Source organism: Euprymna scolopes, chromosome 46 (assembly GCF_053919585.1).
Source record: "Euprymna scolopes isolate OS-2025 chromosome 46, ASM5391958v1, whole genome shotgun sequence".
Taxonomy (NCBI): domain Eukaryota; kingdom Metazoa; phylum Mollusca; class Cephalopoda; order Sepiida; family Sepiolidae; genus Euprymna; species Euprymna scolopes.
In genome coordinates this window covers 67,536,869-67,562,460 of record NC_136527.1, presented here as the reverse complement: position 1 = coordinate 67,562,460, position 25,592 = coordinate 67,536,869, and the positions used below count along the sequence as shown (strand labels likewise).

The 25,592-nt window shown below is 29.4% G+C and overlaps 2 long non-coding RNA genes across 2 annotated transcripts in view; both read right to left on the bottom strand.

The window, feature by feature from the left end:
• LOC145271303 (uncharacterized) overlaps window positions 1-25,592 on the bottom strand; it is a 267,039-nt gene that overhangs the window by 123,261 nt on the left and 118,186 nt on the right. The window lies entirely within an intron of this gene.
• LOC145270888 (uncharacterized) lies at window positions 1,051-23,984 on the bottom strand. The gene is made up of 3 exons (XR_013865612.1): window positions 23,930-23,984; window positions 8,666-12,441; window positions 1,051-2,702 (listed from the first exon to the last, which is right to left on the bottom strand). It is a non-coding gene; the product is annotated as an uncharacterized LOC145270888 (long non-coding RNA).

Here is a 25,592-nt window from a genome sequence, read left to right as displayed (position 1 = left end):
ACAAATCAGAACGGTTAATTTAGTGCGATTTTCAGCGAGTGATTGTTAGTTAGTTGAGTCATTTCTCATGGATTAACAACTGCAATAAAATATTATTAGCGGCATTTACTTTTTTCAATGTTAAATCTTATTCCGAATCAGACTGACAGGGTTATTACAGAATTAACAATGATGCCAATTGGACTGTGTGACGTCTGAGTTTTTAAGATGGTGGAATTAGGATTACAAGAGTTGCTGGAAATGGATTGTACACTGATGTGATGATAATTCTAGTAATGAACAGATAAGAGATTCATGTCATTTTCATGGTTTTGATGATGATGATGATGAGATAATTTTACTATATGATAACCAGTTGTTTTACATCAATGTAAGGACATTTTAATATAATCAATTTTTATGTGATTTTTATATGAGTTAATGAACGTTCATGTGATAACCAGTTCTTTTACATCAATCTAAGGACAATGAAGAAAGAAAAAGATGTAGAGTTTGAGTTTTGTAAAGATATTATTGTCAATACCAACAATGGAGAGTGTTGAGCTTTTTTCTAAAATCTAGACGCGCAGGCTACATGCATTTCCCGATCTTTTGGCATGTATCAGTTTTAAAGTGTTGGGTAGAATTCGCAGGTAATAATTACTTAACAGGAATGGTGACACCAATTATTTCACTTCAAGCCTAACTAAAAAAGCGTCGGAGTTTTACAGAGTAATCTACGCCACTAAATTAAGCTGAATATTATTTTTGTCGAACTCAATGAAACAACAGAAATATCGTAAATGATTCATGAAAACATTTTCCTTAAAAGATATTAACCATTGTAGATTGGAAATCACAGAAAATTATAAACAAATGATTCAAAATTGAAATGTGATTCATTTGTGATCATAAAAAATGATAGATTCGTACATTTTTATTTTTCAGAAACTTTAAATTAAAATTGGGTAAATTTTGTGTTTTATTATTAACGATATCAAATATTTAAAATATAAATATTTATTATGTAAGACAACATGGAAATCGTTGTGCAGAATAATTTATCGGGCATTGTGCAATAATTTCGATAAAACAAACCTAAATTTTTATGGCGTGCTTATATAAATGTAAAACAGATTTATTAAAAATGCTCGCATGCCCGTGGAAATATTTAAGATTATATAGCAGAATACTTGGACATTTATAAATATAACTAAGAGCCAAATTAACAACCATAGTTTTAGTCAAAATACCAATATACCAAACTTGTCTATCCGACAGCAATGGGGTCCATGAAAACGATGTAAAAAGTAACCTATAAATGTGTGTTCACTAAAGTTAATATCTTGTTTAAATTAACTTTATATTTATATTGCTGGAGATTAGGCATCTCTTCGGTTGGCAGACATAACACGCTTTTTAGAAACTCCAACTGAAATATTTCAGCTTATTCAAACCTTCCTCTTGTGTAAAATATTTTGTATATCTCCTGCACATTTTACCAAGGTCGGACAGTTGGGTATATTGGTATTTTGACTAAAACTAGGGTTGCTACTTTACTCGTATTATGCCATAATACCATGTCCAATATCTGACTGCAGGAGAATATTTAAATTATTTCTAAAAGTGTGTCATCAGAGTGTCTCTTCATGTGCCTTCTTAAAGTTTTTTTTGCTGAAAAAGTTGAGGGGCACACTTCACAAACAAAAGGTTTACCATGCTTGCGTGTTTGCATGTGACTCGTTAAATGATGTTTTCTTGCAAACACAGCCTGGCACACTTCACAAACAAAAGGTTTTTCGCCGGTGTGTGTCCGTATGTGCTGTTGTAAAGTGGATCTACGTGAAAATACAGAGGGACATCTGTCACAATGATAAGGTTTTTCACTTTTTTTTATTTATTTTACTTCAGTATTAAGAGATCAAGGGGCTCCCTCCTGGAGCTAACACTTGATTCTGTTATGATTTAAATTTATATCCGAGACCCGTATGTATCCGTCTGTGTATCGTTAAATTATATTTTTTTGCAAACGCAGAATGACAAAATTCACAAACAAAAGGTTTGTCAAGGAGCGAACTTGAATGCCTACTCTCAATTTTTTTTCATTTTTCTTAAACGTTTTCTTTCTAGGGGATGGGACATCCAACAAGATGTCTGACATTTACCCCTATTTTAGTGAGTCCAACCAAGAGATCTTTTCAGGATTCTAGCCGTCCCTTTCAGTGCAATCGTATGTATTTCAGTTGCACTTGGTTCACCGGGTATGCTTGCTATGTACTTTTTAAAGTTCTTTTTCATAAGCCCAGTTGCTCCTATGATGACTGGTATAATTGAAACGTCTTTTAATTTCCAATTTCGTTTCATATCATACATAAGTCCTCGATATTATCAAATGGGATTGCTTTGAAAATGATAAATTACACATTTTACAGGAAAAATGTTTTACGCCAGTGTTTGTCGGCTTGTGCATATTTTAAATATATTTTTCCGAATAATTGAAATTATACACTTAACAAATTGGGCTGTTTGTTGTATTTGTTGACGTGTGACAAATATTCAAATCGAGAAGTGTACACCTTTGAAGCTTAAGATTCTTTCGAGGGTTTATTTTATTTTGTTTTGTAAATGAACTTGTTCAGAAAAATATTTTTCTCCTTAAAACTAAGAGACCGTTTTATTCCGTATGCATTTTAAAAACAATCCTTTGTTGTTCATCCATGGACCTGTGAATAAATAAGTTTTGTTGATGAAAAATATTATAAATATACATTTTCTCATTATCTTTCAGCATTTATTAAATGTAGTCATTTAAAAAAATAATTTCAATAATTTTACGAATTTGTAAAAAAAAGTTAATTTTGTAGGTTTTTGGAAATTACGTTTGAAATCAAATTAATTTTATTTGAATATATTTTAGTACAATTTCTCACTTTTCAAAAGCAGAATAAATATAACTCATCGAAAATCAAATTAAACATTCATAAAAACATGAAAAGGAATATTTTTCAATTTGATTTGATATGAATTGTTTTTAATAAAAATGATTAAGAAATTAAGTAATGAAAAAATAATCAGGTGTAAGTGGATTAAGAAACTCCGTCGTTCGCAAATGGATTTTGCACATGTTTTATGAAAAGCTACAAGTGTTTATATATATATATATATATATATATATATATGAATTCTGCACGTTTTACGAAAAGCTATCTTTCGACAGCCAAATGCTCGCCCAAAAACTGATTAAAAAGCGTGCTGCATATCTGAATACACCTTATGTAAAATTTCAAATGTTTGAACTCAAAATTGGCTGAATAGTTTGCTAGAGACCGCAAAGGTAAAATCTTTTGAACTTCGGCCCCTTGGCAGCCACATTTCGACAAAAAAAAATCGATTAAAAAGTTTGCGCTATGTCTGAATACACTTTATGTAAATTTTCAAATGTTTAGACAAAAAGTTGAGCGAGTAATTTGGTAGAGACCACAGAGAAAAAATTTTAAAACTTTGACCCAAATCATGATACCTTACCATTTGTTTTGGACTCAAATCAAATTAAAATGGTTAATCAATGTCCAAGTAACCTATATCTAAAATTTTTAAAATCCAAAATTTACGGAGGAGTTTTGCTAGAATTTTCAAAGGTCAAATTGTTGAACTTTGACCCCTTGACAGCCAAATTTCTGGCCGAAAACTGATTAAAAAGATTTTCCCAAATCTCAATACTCCTTATGTAAAATTTTGAGTCTGTAGACTTTTAGGCACCGCCAAAAATGGCCGCAAAATCAAGTTGTTGTTTTTTAAAACGAAATTACGTTTATTAAAATCCATTATTTCTGAGTAACTTTTTTTTTTCCAGAAAGATAAAACCCTGAATTTTATCATATAGAAAACAGAATAATGTAAAACTTTTTCTACTATTTTTAATTCAATTTTAAATGTTAAATTTTCCCAAAAAGTTAACAATTAACATTTTTTGTCTTGCACAAAAAACGTACTTAAATATTAAAAAAAAAGGGTTTTTGAAATAATTAATTAATTTATTTATTGTCTAACTAAGATTTAGGATGATTTTCTAAGAGAATATGCAAAAATATTATAAGTACCTGAATTTCAAATAATTCCACTTATTCATATAGGTAACCAGATATTCGCGTTGACGTAGAGTTCAGATCGACTCTGTTTACGTTTTCGTCTGATAAAAAGCAAACTATGGAAGACCAAACAGGCAAAAAAAAACTTATTTTTCAGTGACGAAAATTTCAATGTATTATTAAGCTGAGGCTGGCCAGTACCAGATGGGTGACCATTTGTATGCGTTTGGTTTGTAATGTGTATGTGTGTGGGGGCCAGACTCCCCAAAATGGGGGGGGGGGCAATTTAAAGCAGAATAAAAAAAAATTATTTCAGCGCGTTTGGTCCACCATAGTCAAAGGCGGCAAACGTTTTCAAACGGGATCGAAAAAAAAAGATGCTATTTTTAACACAAAGGGCACAATATTTATCGAATTTTTTTTTTGGTATCGATTATTCAAAGCATGCCCTGTTTAATAATGGTCATGCCTTATTCGGCTCGCTAAAAAAAATTGTTAATTTATTTATCAAAAATTTTAAAATAGCTTTTTTCGTATAAATATTAAAAAAATTTTTTTTTTTGTTTTGCTTAACTTAAATTAATTATTTTACTTAACATATTCACCGAATTTCACACTTCAAAACTCAAAAGCGGGATAATTAAACACAATCGAAGTTCTGATATTCAGACGTCAAAATAAGGTATGCAAACAATTTTTTTTTTTTTTTTTTTTGAATCTATAATTCTGTCCCTTACAACACAATATGTTGATTTCAGTCTCAGATGATTATTTTAAGCATATTTGTTCCCACTTCAAAACAAGGGGGGGTTTTGTAAGCAAAAAAAAATATATATATAAATATCGTTTATGAAAAATAAGTACACTGTTATAAAGTTCATTCTTCTCCTAATAATCGCTGAAAATTTCGTATTGATCGGATAATTACCTGATTTTTGGTAGATTTTTAAAAAGACGGTCCGTCAAAAAGTACTGACCTGCCCCCCCCCCAGTTTTGGCGGTGCCTACTTAAAATTGACAAAGTAGTTTGGCAGGGAAATGTACACACACAATTTCACTTTTATAGAAATATAGATTTAAAACAGATCGAAGTTTGCCTAATACCATCCCCTCCTGAACTTTCTACCAACTTTTCCTATTCATTCAAGTGTCCCATTTTACAGGTGTAATTATTATCGTGTACCCTTACGCCACGTATCAATATTTTGGACTTTCAATACTTATTACGAGCGCCGTTCCAACGGAAAAAAAAACATCCTGCTTTTTAACTAAAAATTGTAAAACGCTACGAAGACAAGCTTGGTTGCATTAAAACAAACAACATTTTGTGTTCCAAACTTTTCTACATAGTCGCTACCATTCGAAATGCAGTTTGCCAGGAATTCAATAACGCATTTCTGCTTACGGTGCACATATATCCCAGGATCTGGTTTTTTTAGAGTTTCACACCGTCAATATCTGCAACAGAGATAAAACTTTCATGTAATGATGACTGAACTGTGCATTAATAAGGTCATTTGCAATCTTCCTCCGATCCATTTTGGCGAAATAAAAAAAATTGGAGGCATTACATTTAGAACACTTCTCGTATAAGCGATATTGACTAAGAATAACACAAAAGTAGCACTTCAACCCGGTTATGGCTGATGGAATAAGGACAATCTACCTTCGTAATTAGATAAAATTGTCTGCCCGAAATCCGCGTATTTTTTTCGATTCACCTATTAGTTTTCCCCACATCCAGAAAATTTACTTGAAGAAGGTCGGAGGTTAAATCGGTCTAAACATCGTTAATATAATAACTAAGATGATAAAATAATTCAAATGATATGAATAATTATTGTTTCTTAAAGTGAATTCATTATTTTATTTTTTTGAATTCTCGTCGTAATTTTTTTCTATTGAAATATTGTTCATTTTTAATGAGGTTAAAATTTGGATTGTAATAATATTAATATGTGTAGAGTTTGTGAAACAATTTCCAACTAAGGTAGCCTAGGTGTTAAGTAATACAAAAGCCCGTGATGAACCCATATTTTATTAAAAAAAAAAAAACAACAGCCAAAAAGATTAAATAAATTAGAGTTGAACTAAGCTAAGACACGTATTTAAATTGATTTTTTTAAAAAAATTAAATCATTACATATCACAGAGTTATAAAAAGATTAAATGAATTTTATGGCAAAATAAATCATACATTTTCTTAGTACGACGCCATTTGCCTTTTTCAAATTCAATTGAAATGATATAAAGTTTTAAATAAAATAGTATTAGTTTGTGGTGTGATTCCTTTCGTTGGTAGGACCAGTTTGAATGACAACGTGTTTGGAACTTTCACAACCCCAGCGAACCAAGATTAAAGTATAGTATCTGTTCTGATGCTACACTTCAATTCTTTTGTTCTCAGTGGAGGATAAATCCTTCACGACTGAGACAATTTTTCATTTCTGTTCATTTTCTCCACATGAGAAAACGACCCTAATGTCTAACTCTGCCCTCGTGGGGAGACAAATTAAAAAAGGAACAACAATTATAATTAACAGTTAAAAGTTATGCCATAGCAAAGTAAAACAAAAATTGAATTTCTTTTTAGTTACGTTCCACCTTAACAATCACCTTTTAAATGACGATTTTTATAAGTTTTCGGGTATGCTGAAAATGAATATCACATTCAAATATTTCGCTAACAAATAATTTTCCGGATATTAATCAATAAATAATGTAATACCTTATGTTATAAGTGGTGGCCATTGTAGTACGAGTATAGTTTGGCGTATGTTTTTGCGTACAAAATGGCATCCATTTATAGCATAAGGAATTACATTGTTAATCTGCAGAACATTTTAATGCAATATTTGTTTTCAGCATACCCGTAAATCTGTAAAAGTTGCCATGTTAAAGTCGATTATTAAGGTGGAAAGTAAAAATTTACCGAAACATTATATATCTATACATACACGGGTATTCAAATAAAAATGGAAAAATCAAAGATGGCGATTTATTATTACACTAGCGAGGGGTACCCGGCACTGCCCGGGTGTTTGGAGGGGGAGGGGGTTAAAAAAAGTAAGTATGAGGATCGAACCCGAACCCTTGAGGCAAAGTTGTAAATAAAAGTGTGAAAAAAAAAGAGCGATGTTAACCATTGCCCCACCGCGAGATGCTAACGGAAACACGTTTGAATTTATTTAATGAGTTGGATTTAGCAGGTGCCCGTTTTAATGAGTTAATGAGGTCAAGTTTGACTGCAGGATAGTATCCATTTACTGCTGAACGCTTTTTTTCCACCCCCAAGATGTTATAGGAAAAAGACTAACCCACACGCGGCGAGCGACAAATCTTGAATATTTATCTTCCCGAAATCGAGCAAATTAAATAGACAGGCGAGCTTCGTTGTTAACTGTCAGATATTACGATGTATATGTGATATAAAAAGTTTTAAGTTGTGAACCGACCAACCGCTTCTCTGAAAGAAGCCTTTTGTAGACACACAGAAAAAGCGAACAAACATACATACATTTTCGCTTTTATATTTATAGATTTGTCAATGGTTCATTTACTGAACAAATCACACAACTAGAAAAAATACTTGTGTTATTTTATATGAACCGACTTATTAATTTTTGGGTGAATAAGTTGGAGACAATCATAATAGATAACAAATTTGGAAGATGGTCAACCACATTCCGACCGGATGTTTTAACAACATGTAACAGTTTTCTATGGAACAATAATCTTGTTTGATTTCTTCAGAAATACCACCAGTCAGACATTAATTTTCCCCTGACTTTACCTCTCCCCAGAAGCACACACATTATCTTCATTCATAAAATAAAATTCTGATTTATGGCCTTACACCGCTATTTGATTTAATAGTGATTCGGAAATGCGTGATTATTTTACGTTAAAATTTCGTTAAAGTTATTTTTAGATTTGCCAAGATTTTATTTTATCAATTTATTAATTACGTGTCTTTTTTTTAATTCGTTTGAAACAAATTCAACGTTAAATTCAAAAGGAAATTATTTTGAAAGTTTATATTTAATAGTTTTGCTATAAAATCATTGCAGAGTGACAAATTATTGTTATTCGGTTATATATGAGAATTAAAATATTACATCTGATTTTCATCCTACTTTTTGTTGGCATGCAAATAAAATAAGTGGTTTGATGAATTACACATTATAAAATATTCAAGTTTTCTTTACATGCGTTTATTTTACCCTCAATTGAATTTTGAACATCATTTAATTATTCTAAAAAACTAAAGAAACAAACTGAAACGTGCAAACCGGAAGAGTCTTTAAATAGTCTGTACTTTTCATAGAGAAAATTTTATTTTTTTAAAAGGGCAGAAAAAATCAATCAATACATGATTCAACAATTAACAAAATACGATTATTAGAATTTAATTAAAAATTCAATTTTATACACGTTAAAAGGTTAATCCAAGAGTTTAGTTTGTTGCTGTTGTTTTTTTTATTTTCGTTTTTTTTTCCGTCAAATTTCACAATTAGAAAATAAAATGTGATAATTTGGAAAAGTTTAAAAAACATATTTAAAAAATATTAAACTAATTCATATAATATTATACTTACTTTTATCCAATCTTATTTCGATTAGCTTGCGTGGTGGAGACTTCACCGGTTTTGCTTGCTGTGAATGACATGATTAAGTGAATCTCGTCGAGTTTATATTGGAAAAGTCAGCGCATGCCCGACTGCTCCAAAACGTGATTTTCTGATTCTTTTCTCACCTTCTGCTGCCTTATTGAGACGGCTCGTTCCCTGTTAACTGGGGATTGTCTTTTGCCTTGTGCAGTTCTAGGAGGTCCGCCCTCTCAGGTATTGCCTTCCGTCTCGAGTAAATAAAGTTTCTTGCCTACTGCATGAGGCACCCCGACCCGAGAATGCCGACATGGCTGCCCAGGCAATTATAAATGGGCAAAATGCTCAACATCCGTTTCAATAAAGCAAAAAAAAAGTATTCAGTTAAATCCTCGGTAATCTTGCAGTATACTTCATAATTTATGTATGTCGCTATAGGTGGGAAAACAGATTCAATAAGAATTTCCAAAAGCTTGCGATTCGAGGACAGAAGCTTTTAGAGTTGGAATCTTTCCAATATATGGGTGTTTCGACTTTGCATGAATGGAATGTAGCTTAATGTCGGACAGGTCGATAATATTTACGTGTAGAACGCATCCAAGGCAGTAAGCTTTCAGAACACATTTCAGTAAATCACTTATAACACAATCACATGGATGCATCATAGCTGTGATGGTACAGGGGTTGAAGCTTGCTGGACAGTGAGAGACCTATTGGATTAGAGACTTTTTTTTTTGAGTCTGTGTAAGAGAAAGAGAGACTAGTTGTTGGTGCACCAGCCTAGATGTGAGAGCAATCCTCAAACGATTTCAAATTTCTAAAATGTCTGTATGTTTGGAAAAACAGAGATACAAGATGAAATTTCAATAGCGAACGATTGGAGGATAGAAGCATTTGAAAGCTTTGCAATATATGTGCGCCTCATTAGTGAATAAATGAGATGTAGTTGACTATCGGATTGGTCAGGGTTATTTTCATCGAGAAGGCATTCAAGGTAATTATTTTACGAAGCACATTTTATTAAATTACTTGTAAAACAAAAATGCATGATTACGGTGATGGTACAGGTACTGAAGCTTGATACAGAATGAGAGACCCGTTAGATTAAATACTATTTTTTGGATGGTGTATAAGAGAAATAGTTGTTGGTGCATGAGTCCAGATGTGCAAACAACCATCGATGCATGGGTGAATGATAACAGTATAATAATATAGACAATTGGCAGGTGTAATAAGTTTTCAAACACAATAAATGAAATATTAGGCTGAAGAGTTTGAATGCTGAGCACGATGCTATCGAGTATCAATTTGTACTTGAGAAAGTTTTATAATTTAAACGAAAAATGTTTTGTCCTGAATATTGCCATTGAGATGTAAGGAATATTATGAACTGAAAAACATATCCATTGGAGAACGCTAAGAGAAGAGTTCTTTAGTGAAATGCTGGTTCACATTACATTTCAATTTCAAATTACTGTACGTCGTTATAAAACGTCGGAAAACAAATATACAATGAAAATTTTCAAAGGATTGCGATTCGAGGATAGAAACTTTTAGAGTTGGAAGCGTTCCAATATATGGTTGTTTCAACAGTGAAAGAATCGGGATATAGCTAACTGTCGGAGGAGTAGAGGTTATTTACGTCGAGAACGAATCCAAAGCTGCATCTTTTCAGAGCACATGTCAGGAAATCAGTTAGAACACAAGCACATAGTTGCATCATAGCTGTGATGGTTCAGGAGTTGAAGCTTGATAGACAGTGAGAGACCTATTAGATTAGAGACCTTTTTTTAGGACTGTGTAAGAGAAAGAGTGACTAGTTGTTGGTGCACCAACCTAAATGTGAGAACAATTCTCAAACAATTTCAAATTTCAGAATGTTAGAAATAAGGTGTTCGGTAGAATTCACAGTTAATAATAATTACTTAACAGGAATGGTGACACCAATCATTTTACTTCAAGTCTAACGAAAAAAAGCGTAGGAGTTTTTCAGAGTAATCTATGCCACTAAATGAAGCTGAACATTATTTTTGTCAAACTCAATGAAACACAACAGAAATACGAGGAAAGATTAATAAAAAACATTCTTTAAATATGTATTTGACTTTGAACACTGGAAATTATCATAGGAAATTATAATTGACAGTGATTTCAAATTGAAATGTGTAATTCATTTGTGATCATTATAAAATAATAGATTCTTACATTTGTATTTTTCAGAAATTTGGAATTAAAATTTGGTAAATTCTGCATTTTATTATCAACTACATTTAAAAATACGACTATTTATTATACAAGACAACATTTACGTGATTGTGCAGAATAATATTTACCAGGTATTGTGCAATAATTCTGAAAAACCAAACCCAAATTTTGATAGCATGTTCACATAAATGTTAAACAGATTTATTTAAAATGCTCGCACACCCGTGAAAATATTTCAGATGATATAGAAAAGTACTTGGACATTTATATAAACATAACTAAGAACCAAATTAACAAGTAAATGTTTGTTCATTAAAGTTAATGTATTGTTTAAATTAACTTTTATTTATAGTGTGGAGATGGCAGACATTAACCCGATTTTAGAAACTCCAACTGAAATATTTCAGGTTAATCAAACAGTCCTCTTGTGTGAAATACTTTGTATATCTCCTGCGCATTTCACCAGGTTCGTTTGGAAATTGTTTTCTGGACTCTGACGCTGTCTAACATAAACGTTTGGCATATTCGCATTTGGACTTATTTTAACGTTGATATATTATTCGTATTATGCCATAAAACCATGTTCAATGTCTGTCAAATTATTTGTAAATGTGTGTCACCAGCGTGTCTCTTCATGTGTCTTCTTAAACTTGATTTTACCGAAAAAACTGAAGGGTACACTTCACAAGTAGAAGATTTTTCATGCGTGTGCTTCAGAGTGTGTGTCCGCATGTGTCTCATTAAAGTATATTTTCTTGCATACGCGGAGTGACATAGATCACAAGCGAAAGGTTTTTCGCCAGTGTGTCTCCGGATGTGGTTTCGTAAAGTTGTTTTATCTGAAAATGCAGTGTGACACACCTCACAATTATACGGTTTTTCACCCGTGTGTGTCCTTATGTGGTTTCGTAAACGGGATTTCTCTGAAAACGCAGACGTACACATTTCACAGGAATAAGGTTTTTCGCCAGTGTGTGTCCGCATGTGTGTTCGTAAAGTTGTTCTTTGTGAAAAAGCAGTGTGACACACGTCACAATTATAAGGTTTTTCACCCGTGTGTGTACGTATGTGCTTTTGTAAATTGGATTTGTCTGAAAACACAGACGTACACATTTCACAAGAATAAGGTTTTTCGCCAGTGTGTGTCCGCATGTGTCTCGTAAAACCATCTTTTCTTGCAAAGGCAGAATGACAAACTTGGCAAACAAAAGGTTTCTTAACTGTGTGTGTCATCTTATGGATTATCAATTCTGATCGCTTTAAAAATGATAAATTACACATTTTACATGAAAAATGCTTTAGGCCAGTGTTTGTCGGCTGGTTCATATTTTGAATATATTTTTCTGAACGTTTTAAATTATATAATTTGTGATTTTTCGTGTATTTCTTGACGTTTGACAAATATTCAAATCGAGAGGTATACACCTCTGAATCGAACGGTTTATTTTATTATTTTTTTGTAAATGAATTTGTTTAGAATAATATTTTTCTCCTTAAAAACTAAGAGACAGTTTTATTTCGATTATATTTTCAAAACAATCCTTTGTTGTTCATCCATGCACCTGTGAATAAATAGAAGTTTTGTTGATGAAAAATATTAAAAATATACATTTTTCTCATTATTGTCAAACATTTATAAAATGTAGTCATTAAAAAAAGGATTTCAATGATTTTATGAATTTTTTACAATATAAAAGTTTCCAATAAATTTGATAGGTTTTCAGAAATTATGTTTAAAATAAAATTAATTTTACTTGAATATATTTTAATATAATTGTTCAATTTTGAACAGCAAAATAAAGACAGATCATTGAAAACGTTATTTACTTGAATATATTTTAATATAATTGTTCAATTATGAAAAGCAAAATAAAGACAGATCATTGAAAACGTTATTTACTTGAATATATTTTAATATAATTGTTCAATTTTGAAAAGCAAAATAAAGACAGATTATTAAAAACGTTATTTACTTGAATATATTTTAATATAATTGTTCAATTTTGAAAAGCAAAATAAAGACAGATCATTGAAAACGTTATTTACTTGAATATATTTTAATATAATTGTTCAATTTTGAAAAGCAAAATAAAGACAGATCATCGAAAACGTTATTTACTTGAATATATTTTAATATAATTGTTCAATTTTGAAAAGCAAAATAAAGACAGATCATTAAAAACGTTATTTACTTGAATATATTTTAATATAATTGTTCAATTTTGAAAAGCAAAATAAAGACAGATCATCGAAAACGTTATTTACTTGAATATATTTTAATATAATTGTTCAATTTTGAAAAGCAAAATAAAGACAGATCATCGAAAACGTTATTTACTTGAATATATTTTAATATAATTGTTCAATTTTGAAAAGCAAAATAAAGACAGATCATTGAAAACGTTATTTACTTGAATATATTTTAATATAATTGTTCAATTTTGAAAAGCAAAATAAAGACAGATCATCGAAAACGTTATTTACTTGAATATATTTTAATATAATTGTTCAATTTTGAAAAGCAAAATAAAGACAGATCATTGAAAACGTTATTTACTTGAATATATTTTAATATAATTGTTCAATTTTGAAAAGCAAAATAAAGACAGATCATTTAAAACGTTATTTACTTGAACATTTTTTGTATTGTGATTTCATTAATGTAAAGAAATGAAAATATGCTTTCAATTTATTTTTAGATGAATTGTTTTTTGTATTGTGATTTCATTAATGTAAAGAAATGAAAATATGCTTTCAATTTATTTTGAGATGAATTGTTTTTTAACAAAAATACTACACAATCTTTGGGAATTAATTTAAAAAATAATCAAGTTTAAGTGGACTAATACTTTAAAAAATAATCAGGTGTAAGTGGACTAATACTCATAGGCTTTTTATATTGTGATTTCAATTAATGTAAAGAAATAAAAAGAAGTCACTGTTCAATTTGAGATGAATTGTTTTTTAACAAAAATTCTACAAAATCCTTGGAAATTAATTTAAAAAATAATCAGGTTGAAGTGGATTAAGACACTGAAGACTTTATAAAAAAGCTTACATGCGTAATACTAAATTGATCTTAACAGTAAATGTTTCTCATCTAATAATATTTGACAAAGACAACATAAATTCATTTTTATGCCTCTAATAGTGTTTGTTCTTACATTCTGCTCGGAGTGTTACTTTCTGTATAATTTCAGTTTATTTTTTTATTAATAAAAATATGATTTAATTTAAGAGTAATTATAAGTTTAGTACGAGAAAAATAAAATCATGGCATGAAAATATTTCTTTAAAACTTATATTAGGTAAAGAAGACAAAAATAATTTAAGAAAAACTGAAAATGATAAAAAAACAAATTTAAAATATTGTTTTAAATTTAATGACATTAAATTATTTCATGCAAAATAATTTAATAACTTATAAAATAATAAAAAGTTAAATATAAAATATTGTTTTAAATTTAATTACATTAAATTATTTCATGCAAAATAATTTAATAACTGAAAATGATAAAAAAAAACAAATATAAAATATTGTTATAAATTTAATTACATTAAATTATTTCATTATTAGGTAAAGACAGAAATAATTTAAGAATAACTGAAAATGATAGAAAAACAAATTTAAAATATTGTTTTAAATTTAATTACATTAAATTATTTCATGCAAAATAATTTAATAACTGAAAATGATAAAAAAAAAAACAAATATAAAATATTGTTATAAATTTAATTACATTAAATTATTTCATTATTAGGTAAAGACAGAAATAATTTAAGAATAACTGAAAATGATAGAAAAACAAATTTAAAATATTGTTTTAAATTTAATTACATTAAATTATTTCATGCAAAATAATTTAATAACTGAAAATGATAAAAAAAAACAAATATAAAATATTGTTATAAATTTAATTACATTAAATTATTTCATTATTAGGTAAAGACAGAAATAATTTAAGAATAACTGAAAATGATAGAAAAACAAATTTAAAATATTGTTTTAAATTTAATTACATTAAATTATTTCATGCAAAATAATTTAACTTATGAAATAATAAAAAATCACATATAAATATTGTTTTAAATTTTATTACATTAAATTATTTCGTGCAAAAGCACACAAAACTGGATATTATAAAATATTTCATTTATTACGTCATACTTTGAAAGGTATGTAATAATAAAATTAACAAAAACGTTTGTCAAACATAAGTAATGAATTATTAAAAATTACACCACATTTAACTTGAAAAAACAAGTTGACAACATCGTACACTAAAAACCGCTATATATATATATATATATATATATATATATATATATATATATATATATATTCAAAATCACCGTGTTTTCTATTTTAAATGGAAATATTTTGTATAAAAATAACAGTCATAAAAAAGATCAAATTAAATGAACAAGTGTGCCCTATTCTGTTGTTCATTTACGAACATAAAAAATGTATAAAATGTTAATAATCCCGTTCATCCTTGTCTATAGAAGAAGCGTTAGACCTTAGCCAACATTTCGACTGGCAACCGATTTATAAAAATCGGATAATTAATACTGACGAATACATAAATATATTCACTCAATTTTGATACGCACAAGTGAATATAATCCCTAAACAGATGACCCCCTGGTGTAGGTTAAGCTGTAAAACAAACACGACTCTAAAAGGAAAATGACGCATCAACGCCCTGAGCTAGCATTCTTCAATTAGGTCCACAGGCCAAGTATCGACAACCACGAAGAACAGGCTAGATCGCCGAGCAGCGAGATTCACCCCAACGATAGCCCAATGCGGCATAACCTAAGACAACATCAGCAGCAGTCATAGCTACTGCAGCAGCCTCCAGTCATCGCCTCACCCCAGACGACATCCATATCAGCTATCAAGACCACCTCATCCTTTGCCACCGACCGCCATCCTTATTCCAACTAGCTGATCGACATCCCCGTCAGTGCTTCCGCCATGCACATCCTGACAAGATCAACAGCATCTACTACGATCGTATTGAACCTAAATAAAAGTTTTAAATAAACTTCTTCGTTTGTCTTTCTTACGTTCATTTTTGTAATATAACAGTGTGTACGCTGTTTGCAGATGATTTTTTTTTACAAAAATAGTATTTAATTATTGCAGAATTCGTTAAAAAATGAAAATATGAAGCGAGATAACATGAATACACTAAAACCAATGCAATAGCAGTGTCAGAAGACGACATTAAAAATGCGTGATAAAAATTGAATAATTCGACCTCCTATCTTTCAAAGCTTATAACTACTTTAAAAATGTAATTTAAACCCTATTTCGTTTTCAATTAAAGGAGCGAAGACCAAATTTAAAATAAATAACAGGTTTAATAGCAAATTATGCAATATTTTTTTATAATCGGATTTCTTTAAAAAAAGATTTATAACGCAAATCAATGAATATTAACTGGCTTCGATAAAATATATGTATATATATATAAATTCAAAAACAAATACTTACCTACAAAAGATACTATTCAATGGGTACTTCCATTCTTCATTGATAAGAATTTATCCATATTTATATTTCATGTATTTCTTAAATAAAATAATTTCTTAAACGACTATTTGAAAAGACCGCCATTACGTAAGCATTGTTATGGTGTTAGCGAAGCACCGAAGCGGTGTTTCTTCTGGTTTTGAATTACGGATGGATAGAAGGACGTAAAAACGACACATTCGCCTTAGCCGTCTAGCCTTGTGCGTGAATAAATATGTGCCACGATAGGTGAAAACTAGTCACATTTTACTTATAAATTTTTGCCTTAAAAAACCGGTCGAGGGTTTTTTTTCTTTTTTTCTTTTCTCAATAAATGAGTTTTTGATTTAATATATTTCATTACTTCTTTATGAAGTGAATTTTTTTAATATCTAAAAAACAAAACACAAAAATCATTGAATGAAATAGAAATAATTGTTGGAATTAAACGAAACTTTCTGTGCAATATAAGATTATATGGTTTCACTAAAAAATAATTCAACGGCGTTTGGACTTTACAGGTAAATTTGCAAATAACTTTTTTGTTTTAAATTAGTTTATTTTATTTATTGATCTTTTATCTTAATGTTGTGATATATAAAGTTAAGGTGAGAAATTAATTATTTTCATTTTAATAGACATTTCAAAATGGGGGGATGAATTTAAAAAAACGCTTGTCTTGATTATTATACTAGTCGATTTATTCGAAAAGAGCATAAAATTTCACATTGAACCTGAAAATATCGTAACAATTGAATCAATAGAACAATTTGGATAGATTTTTAAAGTGAAAAATTGAAAAAAATAACTCGTAAAATTCAATTGATTTCATTACGTAAACAAAATGGCTGCATGAAGGCGCGCAGGCACTTTGTAAACTCTGGGATTTTTTGTTAATAAAAATAATATTTCTATTATTTTTTAAACGACTTTAAAAGTTTATTTTGGAAGTATATTCCATAAAGAAAATAAACAACCCACTTTTTAAAGAGACATTACGAGGTTTTTTTATATTTTATTCGCAGTTTTGTGTTAGGGGTGTCAAAAATTCCCCAAAAATTCAGACACACCAACCAATGCAATAAACACTGATTTTTTATTTCCGTAAAGCAACTCCAAATTCGTTTACAAATGCATAACATAATAAATATCATATAAATTTGATTAAAATATGTCTTAAATAATGGTGTTTATTATTAGCAGTTCATTATTGTTTGATTTTTTTAAAATTAATTTTATTAAGAATGTTTTTAAAATAAACTTCATCCGATTATAAAAATAAAATAAACTTGTGCACTATAGTTTCTTGGAATTCTTTGCCACAGTTATTTATAGAAAAATGATCAGCTAATGTTTTAATAACGGTAAATCCGACCAATAAAATGCAAAGGCGGCAACATAAATAGATTTAAACTTTTGCAATATAATTTTCTTGAAAATCTTAAGGAAACGTAAACGTCATTAACTCAAATTAAAACGAAATATTATGTTAGCCTTAATTACAATATTATTTAAACTATAGTAATAATTACTATCAACATTGAATGATTTAATTTATTTTTTTATAAATATATACTTTATTAGAAATGTTATTTATAAAGAAATTGGACCATATTTAAACAAAATAACGATTACACACGAAAAACGTATTAAAATAAATAGTTAATTTAATTCAGTCTAAAAATCTTTTAAGATTTTTCGTTGTGTCACTGCAATTTACGGGTGACATTCGTAAGAAAATCAGAGACTTAAGGAATTAGAACAAACCAGATAAAGTTATATTTTCACATTCCCAATTGGAATCGTGGCAGAATTCAAGAAGATTTTAAATAACTGATAATCATACACAAGAATTCCATAATAAGAATAAAGAAATTTGTTTTAATCGATACATTTATAAAAATATTACATTTTATCTTATTATTAGTTATTATCATCTACTTTGCAAATTAGAATTTCAATTTGCAGAAGAAAAAAGGGATGCAATACATGAAGAATATATTAAAATTGTAAAATTAAAGAAACAATATATTCATTAAAAAGCGGATGATGAACCTCAACTACGTTCTTCATTTCTTGATTTTCTTTTTAAGGTTATTACATGTGAAAACTCTGAAACCCTTGTAAAATTATTTTAATAATAATAAGGTATGTTTCGGATGTGAGCAGAAGATTTAATTAACATTTTTTTTTCGGTCGAATGTCAAAGCAAATAATGATGTGTGTGCATTTAACAAGAATTTTTCGGTCGAATGTCAAATCAAATAAGGTGTGTTCATTTAACCAGAATTTACTTTTAAGAGATTAATTTCGTGGACCCAAGTCAGAACATAACATCGCATCCATATTTAAAAATAAGTACACGTATTTACTATTTTAAGTAAAGAAAATAAATTCTGACAAACTAAACTTCATCTCCGTATGTTTTAAATAAGGTGTAAAATAGATTAATACAAAACCAATAGAATTTACAAATCTTTCGTAAAATTTATTCTTGTTGTAAATGTATTTTTACAACGAAACAAATATTTTCAATATTATGAATAGTAAAAAAAAAATTAAACCAACCAACAAGTAACCTTTTTTGCAAAATAAAACCGGACATGTTTAAACATTAATGGAAATTAATGCAATCCTAATGTTAGTTATTAATTATAAACTTAATATAATAAAGTAAATTTAATTGAATACACGGGAATTGTGCTTTTCACGACAATTTTTATTTATAATTATTTTCCACCGAGAAAGGTACATGTCAACAAAATAAACAGTAGTAAATAGCTGTATGATATTAAAAAATAGAGCAAAGAAACATTATTTTTGGTTTAATGTTGTCAATGGTGCCCGGAAAACTCGTCCCGGGAAAACCCGTCTCGGGAAAACCCGTCCCCTTTCGCTAGGTAGGAAAACTGGTCCCGTATTGAATAAATATCGATTGAAAACACATTTTATGATCGTTCTTGAAGGAGATATTGGTTTTTAAAATAGCCTATAGCCCCCCATAATATTTTTAAAAAGTATTTTTACTTGTGTAATGTTTTTTTTTTTTTTAAATAAAATTGATTTTCTTAGTGTCCGTTTTCTACCTAACTGGCTAAGTTCTTAGTGGTTTCACTTATTTTAAAGCGTTTATTATGTTCATACAAAGTTAATTACAATTTTTTTGTTCTTATTTTACCGATGTTTTTTGGAGTCATAAAAACAATACAAACAAAACCAAAAAATTAAAAAACATGAAGCGATTCGATTCTTCGTTACTTTTTTGTTTTTGTTTTTTTTAATTATGATAGTTTTTTTGTTATGTTTTTGTGTAGTCTCATACCAAATGCACTCATGCTTTATTTAAAATTATAGTTTTATCAATTATCAACATTTATTGTCGTCCTGTCAAATTTTGCAAAAATTAACTAATAAATTAAAAGCGAAATAATTTTTTGGCGCGAGAGATGCCATGTGCTAACAATCTCTGTTAACTCATTTTTAATTTTTACTTCAAAATTCTAAAATCAATCATTAAGAGAAAAAGTAATCACTAAATAAATTTATTAATCAATTTTATTGAAAACTCCGCTATCGTTTATCAAGAATCTTTTTAATTTCATTTTTTGTTGGTTGTTTTTCGGAGGGAGATATAGTTTTTACCCCCCCTCTCAAAATTATATTTAAAAAAATATTAAAATTTACTATTTTCTTTTTAAAACCAAATCTCCCTTAGTAATTTCTTTAATTTTCTATTTTTTAGCGATTATCAAGACCCCTAAGATGTGATATACCGGACATTATTTCTCGTTCTCACGTAACACTTACTTGTTTTCGGTGTTTTTTTTTTCTTTACCGAATAAACGATTCCAAATAAATTAAACAACAGTAAATAAGTAAATTCTTTTTTATATTAATATTAAAAAAAATATGCGGTCTCGTTTATGAACATAATAAACGCTTTAAAATAAGTGAAACCACTAAGAACTTAGCCAGTTAGGTAGAAAACGGACACTTAGAAAATCGATTTTATTTAAAAAAAAAAAAAAACATTAAACAAGTAAAAATACTTTTTTGAAATATTATGGGGGGCTATAGGCTATTTTAAAAACCAATATCTCCTCCAAGAACGATCATAAAATGTGTTTTCAATCGATATTTATTCAATACGGGACCAGTTTTCCTACCTAGCGAAAGGGGACGAGTTTTCCGGGGTCGAGTTTTCCGGAGACGAGTTTTCCCGAAACGAGTTTTCCTAAATTCGTTGTCAATATGTCAAATTAACGGAGATGGAGCTTAGCCCCTTCTCCGAATCTTGCGAAAAAAAAAAAAAAACGATTTCTTTAATGAGAACAGAGTAAGTGGTAAAAAGCTAACAGTCGGGTGATTGTTTGTATAAAGGACGATATATACCGACGTTCAGAAACGGTTTTAAAGTTTTTCTTTGTTTTAATAATTTCAATATTTTTGTTATTCTTTTTTACTCAAACGAAAAAAAAAAAGCAATTTGCTAAATCGTTATGAGACTTTTTTCTGAAAAAAAAAAAAAGTAAAAAAGTATTTACTCTCTCTAATTCTGCTTTGCGATGGAAGGGAAATCATCTTCCATCTTGGTTTAGTATTTAAAACAGATTGAAGTTTGCCTAGTATCATGTCCTCCTGAACTTTCTTTGTTCCAACTTTTTCTATTCATTCACGTGTCCCATTCTACATGTGTAATTTTTATCGTGTACCCTTACGCTACGTATCAATATTTTAAAGTTTAAATCCTTATCATGAGCTTCGTTCCAACGGAAAAGCCTCCTATTTTTTTTAACTAAAAAATTTAAAGAGCTACGAAAACAAGGGTGGTTGCATTAAAACAAACGACATTTTGTGTTTTAAACTTTTTTCTACATAGTCACCACCAGTGGAAATGCATTTTGCCAGGAATTCAATAACGCAGTTTCTGCTTACGGCGCGCATATATCCCAGGCTGTGCTTTTTTAGAGTTTCACACCGTCAATATCTGCACCAGAGATCAAACTTTCATGTAATTAATGCACGAGTTCAGTCATAAGGTAATTTGCAATCCCCTTCCGATCCATTTGGGCGGATTGAAAAATAGGAGGCATTACATTTAGAACACTTCTCGTATAAGCGATATTAACTAAAAATAACACAAAAGTAGCACTTCAACCCGGTTATGGCTGATGGAATAAGGAAAATCTACCTTCGTAATTAGATAAAATGGTCTACCAGAAATCTGTGTATTTTTTAGGGTTCTCCTATTAGCCCGAGACGAAAAATTACATGAAAAAGGTCGGAGGTTAAATCTGCCTAAACATCGTGAATATAAAAACCAAAATGAGAAAATAATTCAAATGATGTGAATAATTATCGTTTGTTAAAGTGAATTCAGTTTTTTTTTTAATTCTTGTCGTAATTTTTTTTTATTTAAATTTTGTTCGTTTTTAATATGATTAAAATTGATTTTAGTAAACCATATATTAAAAATAAAACAACCAAAAAGATTAAATAAAATAGATTTGAACTAAGCTAAGACACTTCAATTGATTTAAAAATAAATAAAATTATTACGTAGTGCATATAACATTGTAATAAAAAGATTAAATGAATTTTATGTTACTAACAAATTGAAGGCAAAATAAATCATGCATTTTCTTACTACAACGCCATTTGTAATTTTTCGAATTCAATTGAAATAATATAAAACTTTTTATATACAAGAACATAGAAACAAGCATTTTAGTTATTTTTTTTTGTAAAAAAAAAAAAAAAAAAAATGGGTGGTGAGACAATATATTAGTTTATGGTGTGTTCCCTAGACTTAGGTAATTTTGAATGACAATAGAATGTTTTGGAATTGCACAACAACGATTATAATCAGTAGTTAAAAGTTTCATAAAGGAAAAATGGTAAATTTTTACTTACTTTCCACGTTAATAATCACCTTTTAAAATACGGTTTTTCAGGTATACTGAAAACAAATATCGCATTTATCATTTCCACAAACAGTTTTCCGGATATTAATTAATGTAATTCCTTATATTATAAAATATATTTGTATGCGTAATCACGAGCATATTTTAACGCGTGCATGAGCGTACAACAATGGCCACAACTTATAACGAATTACATTAATTATTATCTGGGGAAATACTTGGGAAAATTTTAAATGTGATATTTGTTTTCCGCATATATGGAAATTAAAAATGGCGATGTATTAGTACATTTATCAGTGGTTTAATTGCTGAACAAATCCAACAATTAGAAAAATACTTGTGTTATTTTATATCAATCGACTTATTAATTTTTGGGTGAATAAGTTAGAGACAAGCATAATACATAACTTATTTGAACGATGGCCAACCACATTCCGACCAGATAAATTTTGAACGACATGTAACGATTTTATATGGAACAAGGATTTTGTATGATTTCTTCAGAAGTGTCAGTCAGACATTGAGACTTTTTACTCCACTTCCAGAAGCACACAAATTATCTTCATTAATAGAAACAATCCGATTTATGTCCTTAAACCGCTATTTTATTAAATATTGGTTCGGATGTGTGTGATTATTTTACGTTAAATTTTATGCCAAATTGACCTTCCGCTTTAATATAATTGTTTGTACTTTGTCTTCAACTCTTTCGTTGTATTAAAAAGGAATTGCAAAAATAAAATAAAATAAAAGGTAGAATCACACTTTTTGTGGAAGAAAATATCATAATCTACAAATTTCTCTTGCTTGTAAATATAGATATATATTTCCATCTCTGCATTTACCCAGATTTCATTTTATCAATTCATTATGTGTCATTTTTAAATTCGTTTGAAACAAATTCAAACGGAAATAATTTTAAGCGTTTACATTTTTAATGGTGTGTCTATAAAACCATTTCAAATGGTTAAATTAATTTTTATTTGATTTTATAATTATTATAGTATAAATATTAGTTTTATTTGTATCCGATTTTCATCCGACCTTTGCTTTTACATTCAAATAAAATAATTGGTTTGATTATAAATTACACATTAAATAAAGTTAAGAATTCTTTTTTTACCCTCTATCAGGTTTGGAACATCATTTAATTATTCTAAAATATTGAAATCCTGTTTAATTTTAGTATTAAACATTAATCCTAATTACCGGCATTTTCTATTCAAACACAAATTGTATTTCGATTAGAGTAAAATAGTGAATACGAGAAAGACGGGAATGTGTTCAAAATGAGATCTAAATAATAATTCTATTAAAAAAAAACAAAAAAAAAAACTGAAACATGCAAAGCAGAATGTCCTTTATGTACAGAAAAAGTTTTATTTAAAAAAAAAAATGACTGAAAACTTATTAAATCAATACATAATTCAAAAATTGATAAAATACATTTATTAAAAGTAAATAAAAAAAGTATACACCTTGAAAGAATTTTTTTATTTGTAAAAAAGTCAAATTTCACAATTAGAAAATAAAATGTGGTAATTTGGAAAGTTAATAAAACATATTTACAAAATATTAAACTAATTTAAATAATATTATACTTACTTTTATCAAATCATATTTCGATTTGCTTGTGTGGTGGAGACTTGCAAGTTTTGCTTGCTGTGAATGGCATGATTAAGTGAATTTCGTCGAGTTTATATTGGAATAGTCGGCGCATGCTCAACTGGTTCAAAACACGATTTTCTAATTCGTCCCTCTATCAACTTCTGTTTCATTATTGAAACGGATTGTTCCCTGTTTACTGGAGCATGACTTTTGTCCTGTGCAGTTCTAGGAGGTTCACCGTCGAGTTAAATAAGTGTATTGCTTACTGCCTGAGACACCCCGACCGGGGAATGCCAACATCATTTTTGTTTTTGCGCTGCCTTAACCCCATCTACCTTCCGACCTTGTGTCACATCCTCATACGGTTGTACAGAAGTAAATACCCTCTAATGTGTAATAACAAATTTGATTTTTATTAAACATGTGAAAATAACTTAAATTTGTATTTCTGGTCGATTTTTGATTAAAACATTAAATTCTTTCATCAAATCAACATGTTGCAAATAAAATGATTAACTTTATCAAAAAACTAGCATGGGTGCCCGGCGTTGCTCGGGTGTTTGGAGGTGTGTGTTGAGCAAAAAAAGAAAAAAAAAGAAGTGGTAGTAGGAAGGCAGGCGCCAACCCGTACCGCGAAGGAGGAAAAGAACAGGGAAAACGTGACGTCTTTGCTGTTACGACCACCGGCAAAGCGGAAGTGACGTGGGTTTAAATTAAGCTAATCAGTCGAAAAGAGGGGATGACTTTCGAAAATATCGGCGAAAAAAGCGACCGCTCCCTGTTGAAAAGTGCCCAGTTGAGGGTGAAAAAATTCATGTTTTTTAGCCAATTATTCGGTATCTGTCGTCTGAAGGGTCGAGCTTTAAAACGATACTGATCTTGTGAAAATCCGTCACCTCTATCGAAAGTTTTACGCAGACATGTAAACATACATACATTTATATATTGGTAGCTCAAATTTTCGACCCGAACCTATTAAAAAGCTTGCCCTATTTCTGAATACACTTTCTGTAAAATTTCAAATGTTTAGACCAAACATTATCTGAGTAATTTGGTAGAGACCGCAGAGGTAATTTTTTTAAAACTTTGACTCCTATTATGACCCCATACCATTTTATTTTTAGGCCCCAATTAAGTTATTAAGTTAGATCCTGCCCAAGGACCTTTATCTAAAATTTCAAGTGTTTAGACCCAAAATTGGCGGAGGAGTTTGGTAGAGTTCTCAAAGATCAAATGGTTGAACTTTGAACCCTTAACAGCCAAATTTCTGGCCGGAAATGGATTACAAAGATTTTACCGAATCTCAGTACACTTTATATCAAATTTCGAGTCTGTAAACTGAAAATTGACAGAGTTATTGCGTAGGGCAATGTACACACACAAACACATACGGACAGATACTTTCACTTTTATAGATATATAGATAATACTACAATGATTAACTTTATCAAAACATAATACTACTTGCATATTAAATATTGTTTCTTATTTGTGTATTCGAAAACTTATGGACCGACCAGCATCATCGGTTGTTCAACAAATTTATCTCAATTAAAAGTACGAGAAAGCAGAAGAAGTTTATTCACTTAATTCCTCGGTAATCTGGCAGTATAGTTAACAACCGTTATCTCAACGATGTGCGTCACCAAACAAATCATTT